The sequence below is a fragment of the Lissotriton helveticus genome, chromosome 10 (genome assembly GCF_964261635.1).
Source record: "Lissotriton helveticus chromosome 10, aLisHel1.1, whole genome shotgun sequence".
In the NCBI taxonomy this organism is placed as follows: Eukaryota; Metazoa; Chordata; class Amphibia; order Caudata; family Salamandridae; genus Lissotriton; species Lissotriton helveticus.
In genome coordinates, this window is record NC_136071.1 from 369347007 (window position 1) to 369364557 (window position 17551).

The window sequence follows — 17551 nt, forward strand, 5'->3', positions numbered from 1 at the left end:
TACTATCATGGTGGGATCTCTGCACTTGTGATGGGATCTCTGCACTCATAGTGGGATCTCTGCATTCATAGTGAGATGTCCCAACTTGTGATGGGATCTCTGCACTTGTGGTGGGATCTCTGCACTCATAGTGAGATCTCTCTACTGTGATGCAATCTCTGCACTCATGGTGGGATCTCTGTGCTTGTGATGGGATCTCTGCACTCATAGTGGGATCTCTGCACTTGTGATGGGATCGTTGCACTCATGCTGGGATCTCTGCACTTGTGGTGGTATCTCTGCACTCGTGATGGGATCTCTGCACTCATGGTGGGATCTGTGTACTCATAGTGGAATCTCTCTACTTGTGATGGGATCTCTGCACTTGTGGTGGGATCTCTGCACTTATGGTGGGTTCTCTACACTTATGGTGGGATCTCTGTACTCATAGTGGGATCTCTCTACTTGTGATGAGATCTCTACATTTGTGGTGGGATCTCTGCACTTGTGATGGGATCTCTGCACATGTGGTGGGATCTATGCACTCATGGTGGGATCTCTGCACTTGTGGTAGGATCTCTGCACTCATAGTGGGATCTCTTCACTTGTGGTGGGATCTCTGCACTTGTGGTGGGATCTCTGCACATGTGGTGGGATCTCTATACTCATGGTGGGATCTCTGCACTTGTGATGGGATCTATGCACTTATGGTTGGATCTTTGCACTTGTGATGGGATCTCTGCACTTGTGGTGGGATCTCTGTATTCATGATTTGATCTTTGCACTTGTGGTGGGATCTCTGCTCTTGAGATAGGATCTCTGTACTCATGATGGGATCTCTGCACTTGTGGTGGGATCTCTGCACTCATAGTGGGATCTCTCTACTTGTGATGGGATCTCTGCACTTATGGTGGGATCTCTGTACTTATGATAAGATCTCTTCACTTGTGGTGGGATCTCTGCACTTGTGGTGGGATCTCTGCACTTGTGGTTGGATGTCTTTACTCATGGTGGGATTTCTGCACTTGTGATGGGATCTCTACACTCATGGTGGGATCTCTGCACTTGTGGTGGGATCTCTGTAGTCATAGTGGGATATCTCTACTTGTGATGGGATCTCTGCACTCATGGTAGGATCTCTGCACTCACAGTGGGATCTCTCTACTTGTGGTGAGATCTCTGCACTTGTGATGGGATCTCTGCTCTTATGGAGGGATCTCTGCACTTGTGATGGGATCTCTGCACTTGTGGTGGGATCTCTGCACTGTGGTGGGATCTCTGCACTGTGGTGGGATCTCTGCATTCAAAGTTAGATCTCTGCACTTGTGATGGGATCTTTGCACTCATGGTGGGCTCTTTCTACTTGTGATGGGATCTCTGCACTCATGGTGGGATCTCTGCACTTGTGATGGGATCCCTGCACTCATGGTGGGATCACTGCGCTTGTGGTGGGATCTCTGCACTTGTGATGGGATCTCTGCACTCGTAATGGGATCTCTGCACTCATGGTGGGATCTGTGTACTCATAGTGGAATCTCTCTACTTGTGATGGGATCTCTGCACTTGTGGTGGGATCTCTGCACTTATGGTGGGTTCTCTACACTTATGGTGGGATCTCTGTACTCATAGTGGGATCTCTCTACTTGTGATGAGATCTCTACATTTGTGGTGGGATCTCTGCACTTGTGATGGGATCTCTGCACTCATGTTGGGATCTGTGTACTCATAGAGGGATCTCTCTACTTATGATGGGATCTCTGTACTTGTGGTGGGATCTCTGTACTCATGGTGGGATCTCTGTACTCATAGTGGGATCTCTGCACTCATGGTGGGATCTATGCACTTGTGGTGGGATTTCTGCTCTCATAGTGGGATCTCTCTACTTATGGTGGGATCTCTGCACTTGTGATGGGATCTCTGCTCCTATGGAGGGATCTCCGCATTTGTGATGGGATCTTTGCACTTGTGGTGGGATCTCTGCACTCGTGGTGGGATCTCTGCACTCATGATGGGATATCTGCACTCGTGATGGGATCTCTGCACTTGTGGTAGGATCTCTGCACTCATGGTGGGATCTTTGTAGTTGTGATGGTGTATCTGCACTCATGGTGGGATCTCTGCACTCATAGTGGGATCTCTCTACTTGTGATGGGATATCTGCACTTGTGGTGGGATCTCTGCACTTGTGATGGGATCTCTGCACTCATGGTAGGATCTCTGCACTTGTGATGGGATCTCTGTACTTGTGGTGGGATCTCTGTACTTGTGATGGGATCTCTGCACTGGTGTTGGGATCTTTGCATTCATGATGGGATCTCTGCACTTGTGGTGGGATCTCTGCACTTGTGATGGGATCTCTGCACATGTGGTGGGATCTATGCACTCATGGTGGGATCTCTGCACTTGTGGTAGGATCTCTGCACTCACAGTGGGATCTCTTCACTTGTGGTGGGATCTCTGCACTTGTGGTGGGATCTCTGCACATGTGGTGGAATCTCTATACTCATGGTGGGATCTCTGCACTTGTGATGGGATCTATGCACTTATGGTGGGATCTTTGCACTTGTGATGGGATCTCTGCACTTGTGGTGGGATCTCTGTATTCATGATTTGATCTCTGCACTTGTGGTGGGATCTCTCTACTTGTGATAGGATCTTTGCACTCATGGTGGGATGTCTGCACTTGTGATGGGATCTCTGCACTCATGGTGGGATCTCTGCATTCAAAGTTAGATCTCCCAACTTGTGATGGGATCTCTGCACTCATGGTGGGATCTCTGCACTCATGGGATCTCTGCACTTGTGGTGGGATCTTGACTTGACTTGACTTGTGAAGGGATCTCTGCACTTGCGGTGGGATCTCTGCATTCATGGTGTGATCTCCACACTTGTGGTAGGATCTCTGTACTTGTGGTGGGATCTCTCTACTTGTGATGGGATCTTTACTATCATGGTGGGATCTCTGCACTTGTGATGGGATCTCTGCACTCATAGTGGGATCTCTGCATTCATAGTGAGATGTCCCAACTTGTGATGGGATCTCTGCACTTGTGGTGGGATCTCTGCACTCATAGTGAGATCTCTCTACATTGATGCAATCTCTGCACTCATGGTGGGATCTCTGTGCTTGTGATGGGATCTCTGCACTCATAGTGGGATCTCTGCACTTGTGATGGGATCTTTGCACTCATGGTGGGATCTCTGCACTTGTGATGGGCTATTTGCATTTGTGGTGGGATCTCTGCATTCATGGTGGATCTTTGTACTTGTGGTGGGATCTCTGCACTTGTGGTGGGATCTCTGCACTTGTGATAGGATCTCTGCATTCATGGTGGAATCTCTGCACTCATGGGATCTCTGCACTTGTGAAGGGATCTTGACTTGACTTGACTTGTGAAGGGATCTCTGCACTTGCGGTGAGATCTCTGCATTCATGGTGTGATCTCCACACTTGTGGTAGGATCTCTGTACTTGTGGTGGGGTCTCTCTACTTGTGATGGGATCTTTACTATCATGGTGGGATCTCTGTACTTGTGATGGGATCTCTGCACTCATAGTGGGATCTCTGCATTCATAGTGAGATCTCCCAACTTGTGATGGGATCTCTGCACTTGTGGTGGGATCTCTGCACTCATAGTGAGATCTCTCTACTGTGATGCAATCTCTGCACTCATGGTGGGATCTCTGTGCTTGTGATGGGATCTCTGCACTCATAGTGGGATCTCTGCACTTGTGATGGGATATTTGCACTCATGGTGGGATATCTGCACTTGTGGTGGTATCTCTGCACTCATAGTGGGATGTGTCTACTTGTGATGGGTTCTCTGCACTCATGGTGGGATCTCTGCACTCATGGGATCTCTGCACTTGTGATGGGATCTTGACTTGACTTGACTTGTGAAGGGATCTCTGCACTTGTGGTGGGATCTCTGCATTCATGGTGTGATCTCCACACTTGTGGTAGGATCTCTGTACTTGTGGTGGGATCTCTCTACTTGTGATGGGATCTTTACTTTCATGGTGGGATCTCTGTACTTGTGATGGGATCTCTGCACTCATAGTGGGATCTCTGCATTCATAGTGAGATCTCCCAACTTGTGATGGGATCTCTGCACTTGTGGTGGGATCTCTGCACTCATAGTGAGATCTCTCTACTGTGATGCAATCTCTGCACTCATGGTGGGATCTCTGTGCTTGTGATGGGATCTCTGCACTCATAGTGGGATCTCTGCACTTGTGATGGGATATTTGCACTCATGGTGGGATCTCTGCACTTGTGGTGGTATCTCTGCACTCATAGTGGGATGTGTCTACTTGTGATGGGTTCTCTGCACTCATGGTGGGATCTCTGCACTCATGGGATCTCTGCACTTGTGGTGGGATCTTGACTTGACTTGACTTGTGAAGGGATCTCTGCACTTGCAGTGGGATCTCTGCATTCATGGTGTGATCTCCACACTTGTGGTAGGATCTCTGTACTTGTGGTGGGATCTCTCTACTTGTGATGGGATCTTTACTATCATGGTGGGATCTCTGTACTTGTGATGGGATCTCTGCACTCATAGTGGGATCTCTGCATTCATAGTGAGATCTCCCAACTTGTGATGGGATCTCTGCACTTGTGGTGGGATCTCTGCACTCATAGTGAGATCTCTCTACTGTGATGCAATCTCTGCACTCATGGTGGGATCTCTGTGCTTGTGATGGGATCTCTGCACTCATAGTGGGATCTCTGCACTTGTGATGGGATATTTGCACTCATGGTGGGATCTCTGCACTTGTGGTGGTATCTCTGCACTCATAGTGGGATGTGTCTACTTGTGGTGGGATCTCTGCACTTGTTGTGGGATCTCTGCACTTGTGATAGGATCTCTGCATTCATGGTGGAATCTCTCCACTCATGGGATCTCTGCACTTGTGAAGGGATCTTGACTTGACTTGACTTGTGAAGGGATCTCTGCTCTTGCGGTGGGATCTCTGCATTCATGGTGTGATCTTCACACTTGTGGTAGGATCTCTGTACTTGTGGTGGGATCTCTCTACTTGTGATGGGATCTTTGCACTCATGGTGGGATCTCTGCACTCATGGTGGGATCTCTGCACTTGCGATGGGATCTCTCTACTCATGGTGGGATCTCTGCATTTGTGATGGGATCTCTGCACTCATGGTGGGATCACTGCACTTGTGAAGGGATATCTGCAATCATAGTGGGATCTTACTACTTGTGATGGGATCTCTGCACTCATGGTGGGATCTCTGTACTTGTGATGGGATCTCTGCACTCATGGTGGGATCCCAGCACTTGTGATAGGATCTCCATACTCATGGTGGAATCTATGCACTTGTGATGGGATCTCTGCACTCATGGTGGGATCTCTGCACTTGTGATGGGATCTCTACACTTGTGGTGGGATCTCTGTACTTGTGGTGGTATCTCTGCTTTTGTGATAGGATCTCTGCATTCATGGTGGGATCTCTGTACTTGTGGGATCTCTGCACTTGTGATAGGATCTCTGCATTCATGGTGGGATCTCTGCATAGGTGGTGGGATCTCTGCACTTGTGATGGGATCTTTGCACATGTGGTGGAATCTCTGCACTCATGATGGGATCTCTGCTCTTGAGATAGGATCTCTGTACTCATGATGGGATCTCTCTACTTGTGATGAGATCTCTGCACTTATGGTGGGATCTTTGCACTTATGATAAGATCTCTTTACTTGTGGTGGGATCTCTGCACTTGTGGTGGGATATCTGCACTTATGGTGCGATCTCTATATTCATGGTGGGATTTCTGCACTTGTGATGGGATCTCTGCACTCATGGTGGGATCTCTGCATTTGTGGTGGGATCTCTGTAGTCATAGTGGGATCTCTCTACTTGTGATGGGATCTCTGCATTCATGGTAGGATCTCTGCACTCATAGTGGGATCTCTACTTGTGGTGAGATATCTGCACTTGTGATGGGATCTCTGCTCTTATGGAGGGATCTCTGCACTTGTGATGGGATCTCTGCACTTGTGGTGGGATCTCTGCACTTATGGTAGGATCTCTGCACTTATGGTGGGATCTCTGCACTCATGGTGGGATCTCTGTATTTGTGATGATGTATCTGCACTCATGGTGGGATCTCTGCACTCATAGTGGGATCTCTCTACTTGTGATGGGATCTCTGCACTTGTGGTGGGATCTCTGCACTTGTGGTGGGATCTCTGCACTTGTGATGGGATCTCTGCACTCATGGTGGATCTCTGCACTTGTGATGGGATCTCTGCACTTGTGGTGGGATCTCTGCACTTGTGATGGGATCTCTGCTCTCATGATGGGATCCCTGCCCTTGTGATAGGATCTCTGCATTCATGGTGGAATCTCTGCACTCGTGGGATCGCTGCACTTGTGAAGGGATCTCTGCACTTGTGGTGGGATCTCTGTATTCATGATTTGATCTCTGCACTTGTGGTGGGATCTCTCTACTTGTGATAGGATCTTTGCACTCATGGTGGGATCTCTGCACTTGTGATGGGATCTCTGCACTCATGGTGGGATCTCTGCATTCAAAGTTAGATTTCCCAACTTGTGATGGGATCTCTGCACTTGTGGTGGGATCTCTGCACTCATGGGATCTCTGCACTTGTGGTGGGATCTTGACTTGACTTGACTTGTGAAGGGATCTCTGCACTTGCGGTGGGATCTCTGCATTCATGGTGTGATCTCCACACTTGTGGTAGGATCTCTGTACTTGTGGTGGGATCTCTCTACTTGTGATGGGATCTTTACTATCATGGTGGGATCTCTGCACTTGTGATGGGATCTCTGCACTTATAGTGGGATCTCTGCATTCATAGTGAGATGTCCCAACTTGTGATGGGATCTCTGCACTTGTGGTGGGATCTCTGCACTTGTGGTAGGATCTCTGCACTCATAGTGGGATCTCTTCACTTGTGGTGGGATCTCTGCACTTGTGGTGGGATCTCTGCACATATGGTGGGATCTCTATACTCATGGTGGGATCTCTGCACTTGTGATGGGATCCCTGCACTCATGGTGGGATCTCTGCACTTGTGGTGGGATCTCTGCATTTGTGATGGGATCTCTGCACTCGTGATGGGATCTCTGCACTCATGGTGGGATCTGTGTACTCATAGTGGAATCTCTCTACTTGTGATGGGATCTCTGCACTTGTGGTGGGATCTCTGCACTTACGGTGGGTTCTCTACACTTATGGTGGGATCTCTGTACTCATAGTGGGATCTCTCTACTTGTGATGAGATCTCTACATTTGTGGTGGGATCTCTGCACTTGTGATGGGATCTCTGCACTCATGTTGGGATCTGTGTACTCATAGAGGGATCTCTCTACTTATGATGGGATCTCTGTACTTGTGGTGGGATCTCTGTACTCATGGTGGGATCTCTGTACTCATAGTGGGATCTCTGCACTCATGGTGGGATCTATGCACTTGTGGTGGGATTTCTGCTCTCATAGTGGGATCTCTCTACTTATGGTGGGATCTCCACACTTGTGATGGGATCTCTGCTCCTATTGAGGGATCTCCACACTTGTGATACGATCTCTGCACTTGTGGTGGGATCTCTGCACTCGTGGTGGGATCTCTGCACTCATGGTGGGATATCTGCACTCGTGATGGGATCTCTGCACTTGTGGTAGGATCTCTGCACTCATGGTGGGATCTTTGTACTTGTGATGGTGTATCTGCACTCATGGTGGGATCTCTGCACTCATAGTGGGATCTCTCTACTTGTGATGGGATATCTGCACTTGTGGTGGGATCTCTGCACTTGTGATGGGATCTCTGCACTCATGGTAGGATCTCTGCACTTGTGATGGGATCTCTGTACTTGTGGTGGGATCTCTGTACTTGTGATGGGATCTCTGCACTGGTGTTGGGATCTTTGCATTCATGGTGGGATCTCTGCACTTGTGGTGGGATCTCTGCACTTGTGATGGGATCTCTGCACATGTGGTGGGATCTATGCACTCATCGTGGGATCTCTGCACTTGTGGTAGGATCTCTGCACTCATAGTGGGATCTCTTCGCTTGTGGTGGGATCTCTGCACTTGTGGTGGGATCTCTGCACATGTGGTGGGATCTCTATACTCATGGTGGGATCTCTGCACTTGTGATGGGATCTATGCACTTATGGTGGGATCTTTGCACTTGTGATGGGATCTCTGCACTTGTGGTGGGATCTCTGTATTCATGATTTGATCTCTGCACTTGTGGTGGGATCTCTCTACTTGTGATAGGATCTTTGCACTCATGGTGGGATCTCTGCACTTGTGATGGGATCTCTGCACTCATGGTGGGATCTCTGCATTCAAAGTTAGATCTCCCAACTTGTGATGGGATCTCTGCACTCATGGTGGGATCTGCACTCATGGGATCTCTGCACTTATGGTGGGATCTTGACTTGACTTGACTTGTGAAGGGATCTCTGCACTTGCGGTGGGATCTCTGCATTCATGGTGTGATCTCCACACTTGTGGTAGGATCTCTGTACTTGTGGTGGGATCTCTCTACTTGTGATGGGATCTTTACTATCATGGTGGGATCTCTGCACTTGTGATGGGATCTCTGCACTCATAGTGGGATCTCTGCATTCATAGTGAGATGTCCCAACTTGTGATGGGATCTCTGCACTTGTGGTGGGATCTCTGCACTCATAGTGAGATCTCTCTACTGTGATGCAATCTCTGCACTCATGGTGGGATCTCTGTGCTTGTGATGGGATCTCTGCACTCATAGTGGGATCTCTGCACTTGTGATGGGATCGTTGCACTCATGCTGGGATCTCTGCACTTGTGGTGGTATCTCTGCACTCGTGATGGGATCTCTGCACTCATGGTGGGATCTGTGTACTCATAGTGGAATCTCTCTACTTGTGATGGGATCTCTGCACTTGTGGTGGGATCTCTGCACTTATGGTGGGTTCTCTACACTTATGGTGGGATCTCTGTACTCATAGTGGGATCTCTCTACTTGTGATGAGATCTCTACATTTGTGGTGGGATCTCTGCACTTGTGATGGGATCTCTGCACATGTGGTGGGATCTATGCACTCATGGTGGGATCTCTGCACTTGTGGTAGGATCTCTGCACTCATAGTGGGATCTCTTCACTTGTGGTGGGATCTCTGCACTTGTGGTGGGATCTCTGCACATGTGGTGGGATCTCTATACTCATGGTGGGATCTCTGCACTTGTGATGGGATCTATGCACTTATGGTTGGATCTTTGCACTTGTGATGGGATCTCTGCACTTGTGGTGGGATCTCTGTATTCATGATTTGATCTTTGCACTTGTGGTGGGATCTCTGCTCTTGAGATAGGATCTCTGTACTCATGATGGGATCTCTGCACTTGTGGTGGGATCTCTGCACTCATAGTGGGATCTCTCTACTTGTGATGGGATCTCTGCACTTATGGTGGGATCTCTGTACTTATGATAAGATCTCTTCACTTGTGGTGGGATCTCTGCACTTGTGGTGGGATCTCTGCACTTGTGGTTGGATGTCTTTACTCATGGTGGGATTTCTGCACTTGTGATGGGATCTCTACACTCATGGTGGGATCTCTGCACTTGTGGTGGGATCTCTGTAGTCATAGTGGGATATCTCTACTTGTGATGGGATCTCTGCACTCATAGTAGGATCTCTGCACTCACAGTGGGATCTCTCTACTTGTGGTGAGATCTCTGCACTTGTGATGGGATCTCTGCTCTTATGGAGGGATCTCTGCACTTGTGATGGGATCTCTGCACTTGTGGTGGGATCTCTGCACTGTGGTGGGATCTCTGCACTGTGGTGGGATCTCTGCATTCAAAGTTAGATCTCTGCACTTGTGATGGGATCTTTGCACTCATGGTGGGCTCTTTCTACTTGTGATGGGATCTCTGCACTCATGGTGGGATCTCTGCACTTGTGATGGGATCCCTGCACTCATGGTGGGATCACTGCGCTTGTGGTGGGATCTCTGCACTTGTGATGGGATCTCTGCACTCGTAATGGGATCTCTGCACTCATGGTGGGATCTGTGTACTCATAGTGGAATCTCTCTACTTGTGATGGGATCTCTGCACTTGTGGTGGGATCTCTGCACTTATGGTGGGTTCTCTACACTTATGGTGGGATCTCTGTACTCATAGTGGGATCTCTCTACTTGTGATGAGATCTCTACATTTGTGGTGGGATCTCTGCACTTGTGATGGGATCTCTGCACTCATGTTGGGATCTGTGTACTCATAGAGGGATCTCTCTACTTATGATGGGATCTCTGTACTTGTGGTGGGATCTCTGTACTCATGGTGGGATCTCTGTACTCATAGTGGGATCTCTGCACTCATGGTGGGATCTATGCACTTGTGGTGGGATTTCTGCTCTCATAGTGGGATCTCTCTACTTATGGTGGGATCTCTGCACTTGTGATGGGATCTCTGCTCCTATGGAGGGATCTCCGCATTTGTGATGGGATCTTTGCACTTGTGGTGGGATCTCTGCACTCGTGGTGGGATCTCTGCACTCATGATGGGATATCTGCACTCGTGATGGGATCTCTGCACTTGTGGTAGGATCTCTGCACTCATGGTGGGATCTTTGTAGTTGTGATGGTGTATCTGCACTCATGGTGGGATCTCTGCACTCATAGTGGGATCTCTCTACTTGTGATGGGATATCTGCACTTGTGGTGGGATCTCTGCACTTGTGATGGGATCTCTGCACTCATGGTAGGATCTCTGCACTTGTGATGGGATCTCTGTACTTGTGGTGGGATCTCTGTACTTGTGATGGGATCTCTGCACTGGTGTTGGGATCTTTGCATTCATGATGGGATCTCTGCACTTGTGGTGGGATCTCTGCACTTGTGATGGGATCTCTGCACATGTGGTGGGATCTATGCACTCATGGTGGGATCTCTGCACTTGTGGTAGGATCTCTGCACTCACAGTGGGATCTCTTCACTTGTGGTGGGATCTCTGCACTTGTGGTGGGATCTCTGCACATGTGGTGGAATCTCTATACTCATGGTGGGATCTCTGCACTTGTGATGGGATCTATGCACTTATGGTGGGATCTTTGCACTTGTGATGGGATCTCTGCACTTGTGGTGGGATCTCTGTATTCATGATTTGATCTCTGCACTTGTGGTGGGATCTCTCTACTTGTGATAGGATCTTTGCACTCATGGTGGGATGTCTGCACTTGTGATGGGATCTCTGCACTCATGGTGGGATCTCTGCATTCAAAGTTAGATCTCCCAACTTGTGATGGGATCTCTGCACTCATGGTGGGATCTCTGCACTCATGGGATCTCTGCACTTGTGGTGGGATCTTGACTTGACTTGACTTGTGAAGGGATCTCTGCACTTGCGGTGGGATCTCTGCATTCATGGTGTGATCTCCACACTTGTGGTAGGATCTCTGTACTTGTGGTGGGATCTCTCTACTTGTGATGGGATCTTTACTATCATGGTGGGATCTCTGCACTTGTGATGGGATCTCTGCACTCATAGTGGGATCTCTGCATTCATAGTGAGATGTCCCAACTTGTGATGGGATCTCTGCACTTGTGGTGGGATCTCTGCACTCATAGTGAGATCTCTCTACATTGATGCAATCTCTGCACTCATGGTGGGATCTCTGTGCTTGTGATGGGATCTCTGCACTCATAGTGGGATCTCTGCACTTGTGATGGGATCTTTGCACTCATGGTGGGATCTCTGCACTTGTGATGGGCTATTTGCATTTGTGGTGGGATCTCTGCATTCATGGTGGATCTTTGTACTTGTGGTGGGATCTCTGCACTTGTGGTGGGATCTCTGCACTTGTGATAGGATCTCTGCATTCATGGTGGAATCTCTGCACTCATGGGATCTCTGCACTTGTGAAGGGATCTTGACTTGACTTGACTTGTGAAGGGATCTCTGCACTTGCGGTGAGATCTCTGCATTCATGGTGTGATCTCCACACTTGTGGTAGGATCTCTGTACTTGTGGTGGGGTCTCTCTACTTGTGATGGGATCTTTACTATCATGGTGGGATCTCTGTACTTGTGATGGGATCTCTGCACTCATAGTGGGATCTCTGCATTCATAGTGAGATCTCCCAACTTGTGATGGGATCTCTGCACTTGTGGTGGGATCTCTGCACTCATAGTGAGATCTCTCTACTGTGATGCAATCTCTGCACTCATGGTGGGATCTCTGTGCTTGTGATGGGATCTCTGCACTCATAGTGGGATCTCTGCACTTGTGATGGGATATTTGCACTCATGGTGGGATATCTGCACTTGTGGTGGTATCTCTGCACTCATAGTGGGATGTGTCTACTTGTGATGGGTTCTCTGCACTCATGGTGGGATCTCTGCACTCATGGGATCTCTGCACTTGTGATGGGATCTTGACTTGACTTGACTTGTGAAGGGATCTCTGCACTTGTGGTGGGATCTCTGCATTCATGGTGTGATCTCCACACTTGTGGTAGGATCTCTGTACTTGTGGTGGGATCTCTCTACTTGTGATGGGATCTTTACTTTCATGGTGGGATCTCTGTACTTGTGATGGGATCTCTGCACTCATAGTGGGATCTCTGCATTCATAGTGAGATCTCCCAACTTGTGATGGGATCTCTGCACTTGTGGTGGGATCTCTGCACTCATAGTGAGATCTCTCTACTGTGATGCAATCTCTGCACTCATGGTGGGATCTCTGTGCTTGTGATGGGATCTCTGCACTCATAGTGGGATCTCTGCACTTGTGATGGGATATTTGCACTCATGGTGGGATCTCTGCACTTGTGGTGGTATCTCTGCACTCATAGTGGGATGTGTCTACTTGTGATGGGTTCTCTGCACTCATGGTGGGATCTCTGCACTCATGGGATCTCTGCACTTGTGGTGGGATCTTGACTTGACTTGACTTGTGAAGGGATCTCTGCACTTGCAGTGGGATCTCTGCATTCATGGTGTGATCTCCACACTTGTGGTAGGATCTCTGTACTTGTGGTGGGATCTCTCTACTTGTGATGGGATCTTTACTATCATGGTGGGATCTCTGTACTTGTGATGGGATCTCTGCACTCATAGTGGGATCTCTGCATTCATAGTGAGATCTCCCAACTTGTGATGGGATCTCTGCACTTGTGGTGGGATCTCTGCACTCATAGTGAGATCTCTCTACTGTGATGCAATCTCTGCACTCATGGTGGGATCTCTGTGCTTGTGATGGGATCTCTGCACTCATAGTGGGATCTCTGCACTTGTGATGGGATATTTGCACTCATGGTGGGATCTCTGCACTTGTGGTGGTATCTCTGCACTCATAGTGGGATGTGTCTACTTGTGGTGGGATCTCTGCACTTGTTGTGGGATCTCTGCACTTGTGATAGGATCTCTGCATTCATGGTGGAATCTCTCCACTCATGGGATCTCTGCACTTGTGAAGGGATCTTGACTTGACTTGACTTGTGAAGGGATCTCTGCTCTTGCGGTGGGATCTCTGCATTCATGGTGTGATCTTCACACTTGTGGTAGGATCTCTGTACTTGTGGTGGGATCTCTCTACTTGTGATGGGATCTTTACTATCATGGTGGGATCTCTGCACTTGTGATGGGATCTCTGCACTCATAGTGGGATCTCTGCATTCATAGTGAGATCTCCCAACTTGTGATGGGATCTCTGCACTTGTGGTGGGATCTTTACACTTGTGATGGGATCTCTGCAGTCATGGCAGGATAACTGCACTTGTGGTGGGATCGCTGCACTCATGGTGGGATCTCTGCACTTGAGGTGGGATCTCTGTACTCATAGTGGGATCTATCTACTTGTGATGGGATCTCTGCTTTCATGGTGGGATCTCTGTACTTGTGATGAGATCTCTACACTCATGGTGGGATCTCTGCACTTGTGATGGTCTATTTGCACTTGTGGTGGGATCTCTGCATTCATGGTGGATCTTTGTACTTGTGGTGGCATCTCTGCACTTGTTGTGGGATCTCTGCACTTGTGATAGGATCTCTGCATTCATGGTGGGATCTCTGCATGGGTGGTGGGATCCGTGCACATGTGATGGGATCTCTGCACATGTGGTGGGATCTCTGTACTCATGGTGGGATCTCTGCACTTGAGATAGGATCTCTGTACTCATGATGGGAATTCTGCATTTGTGGTGGGATCTCTGCACTCATAGTGGGATCTCTCTACTTGTGATGGGATCTCTGCACTTATGGTGGGATCTCTGCACTTATGATAAGATCTCTTCACTTGTGGTGGGATCTCTGCACTTGTTGTGTGATCTCTGCACTTGTGGTTGGATGTCTATACTCATGGTGGGATTTCTGCACTTGTGATGGGATCTCTGCACTCATGGTGGGATCTCTGCACTTGTGGTGGGATCTCTGTAGTCATAGTGGGATCTCTCTACTTGTGATGGGATTTCTGCACTCATGATAGGATCTCTGCACTCACAGTGGGATCTCTCTACTTGTGGTGGGATCTCTGCACTTGTGATAGGATCTCTGCATTCATGGTGGAATCTCTCCACTCATGGGATCTCTGCACTTGTGAAGGGATCTTGACTTGACTTGACTTGTGAAGGGATCTCTGCTCTTGCGGTGGGATCTCTGCATTCATGGTGTGCTCCTCACACTTGTGGTAGGATCTCTGTACTTGTGGTGGGATCTCTCTACTTGTGATGGGATCTTTACTATCATGGTGGGATCTCTGCACTTGTGATGGGATCTCTGTACTCATAGTGGGATCTCTGCATTCATAGTGAGATCTCCCAACTTGTGATGGGATCTCTGCACTTGTGGTGGGATCTCTGCACTCATAGTGAGATCTCTCTACTGTGATGCAATCTCTGCACTCATGGTGGGATCTCTGTGCTTGTGATGGGATATCTGCACTCATAGTGGGATCTCTGCACTTGTGATGGGATATTTGCACTCATGGTGGGATCTCTGCACTTGTGGTGGTATCTCTGGACTCATAGTGGGATGTCTCTACTTGTGATGGGTTCTCTGCACTCATGGTGGGATCTCTGCACTTGTGATGGGATCGCTGTAATCATGGTGGGATCTCTGCACTTGTGATGGGATCTCTGCACTTGTGGTGGGATCTCTGTACTTGTGATGGGATCTCTGCACTTGTAATAGGTTCTCTGCATTCATGGTGGGATATTTGCACTTGTGATGGGATCTCTGCACTTGTGTTGGGATCTTTGCATTCATGGTGGGATCTTTACACCTGTGGTGGGATCTCTGCACTTGTGGTGGGATCTCTGCACTTGTGATAGGATCTCTGCATTCATGGTGGGATCTCTGCACTCATGGTGGGATCTCTGCACTTGTGATGGGATCTCTGTACTTGTGGTGGGATCTTTGCACTCATGGTGGGAGCTCTGCACTCATGGTGGGGTCGCTGCACTTGTGATGGGATCTCTGCACTCATAGTGGGATCTCTCTACTTATGATGGGATTTCTGCACTGGTGGTGGGATCTCTGCACTCATAGTGGGATCTCTCTACTTGTGATGGGGTCTCTGCACTCATGGTGGGATCTCTGCTTTTGTGATGGGATCTCTTCACTCATGGTGGGTTCTCTGCACTTGTGGTGGGATCTCTGCACTCATAGTGGGATGTCTCTACTTGTGATGGGATATCTATACTCATGGTGGGATCTCTGCACTTGTGATGGGATCTCTGCACTCATGGTAGGATCTCTGCATTTGTGATGGGATCACTACACTTATGGTGGGATCTTTGCACTTGTGGTAGGATCTCTGCATTTGTGATAGGATCTCTGCATTCATGGTGGGATCTCCGCACTTGTGGGATCTGTGCTCTCATGAAGGGATCCTTGTCCTTGTGGTAGGATCACTGTACTCATGATGGGATCTCTCTACTTGTGAGGGGATCTCTACACTCATGGTGGGATCTCTGCACTCATAGTGGGATCTTTACACTTGTGATGGGATCTCTGCAGTCATGGCAGGATAACTGTACTTGTGGTGGGATCTCTGCACTCATGGTGGGATCTCTGCACTTGAGGTGGGATCTCTGTACTCATAGTGGGATCTATCTACTTGTGATGGGATCTCTGCTTTCATGGTGGGATCTCTGCACTTGTGATGAGATCTCTACACTCATGGTGGGATCTCTGCACTTGTGATGGGCTATTTGCACTTGTGGTGGGATCTCTGCATTCATGGTGGATCTTTGTACTTGTGGTGGGATCTCTGCACTCGTGGTGGGATCTCTGCACTTGTGATAGGATCTCTGCATTCATGGTGGAATCTCTCCACTCATGGGATCTCTGCACTTGTGAAGGGATCTTGACTTGACTTGACTTGTGAAGGGATCTCTGCACTTGCGGTGGGATCTCTGCATTCATGGTGTGATCTCCACACTTGTGGTAGGATCTCTGTACTTGTGGTGGGATCTCTCTACTTGTGATGGGATCTTTACTATCATGGTGGGATCTCTGTACTTGTGATGGGATTTCTGCACTCATAGTGGGATCTCTGCATTCATAGTGAGATCTCCCAACTTGTGATGGGATCTCTGCACTTGTGGTGGGATCTCTGCACTCATAGTGAGATCTATCTACTGTGATGCAATCTCTGCACTCATGGTGGGATCTCTGCACTCATAGTGTAATCTCTCTACTTGTGGTGGGATCTCTGCACTTATGGTGGGATCTCTGCACTTATGATAAGATCTCTTCACTTGTGGTGGGACCTCTGCACTTGTGGTAGGATCTCTGCACTTGTGGTGGGATCTCTATACTCATGGTGGGATTTCTGCACTTGTGATGGGATCTCTGCACTCATGGTGGGATCTCTGCACTTGTGGTGGGATCTCTGTAGTCATAGTGGGATCTCTCTACTTGTGATGGGATCTCTGCACTCATGGTAGGATCTCTGCACTCATAGTGGGATCTCTCTACTTGTGGTGGGATCTCTGCACTTGTGATGGGATCTCTGCTCTTATGGAGGGATCTCAGCACTTGTGATGGGATCTCTGCACTTGTGGTGGGATCTCTGCACTCATAGTGGGATCTCTTTACTTGTGATGGGATCTCTGCACTCATGGTAGGATTTCTGCACTTGTGATGGGATCTCTGCACTCATAGTGGGATCTCTGCACTTGTGATAGGATCTTTGCACTCATGGTGGGATCTCTGCACTTGTGGTGGGATCTCTGCACTCATAGTGGGATATCTCCACTTGTGATGGGATCTCTGCACTCATGGTGGGATCTCTACACTTGTGATGGGATCTCTGTACTCATGGTGGGATCTCTGCATTTGTGATGGGATCTCTGCACTCATGGTGGGATCCCTGCACTTGTGATAGGATCTCCATACTCATGGTGGGATCTCTGCACTTGAGGTGGGATCTCTGTACTCATAGTGGGATCTATCTACTTGTGATGGGATCTCTGCTTTCATGGTGGGATCTCTGCACTTGTGATGAGATCTCTACACTCATGGTGGGATCTCTGCACTTGTGATGGGCTATTTGCACTTGTGGTGGGATCTCTGCATTCATGGTGGA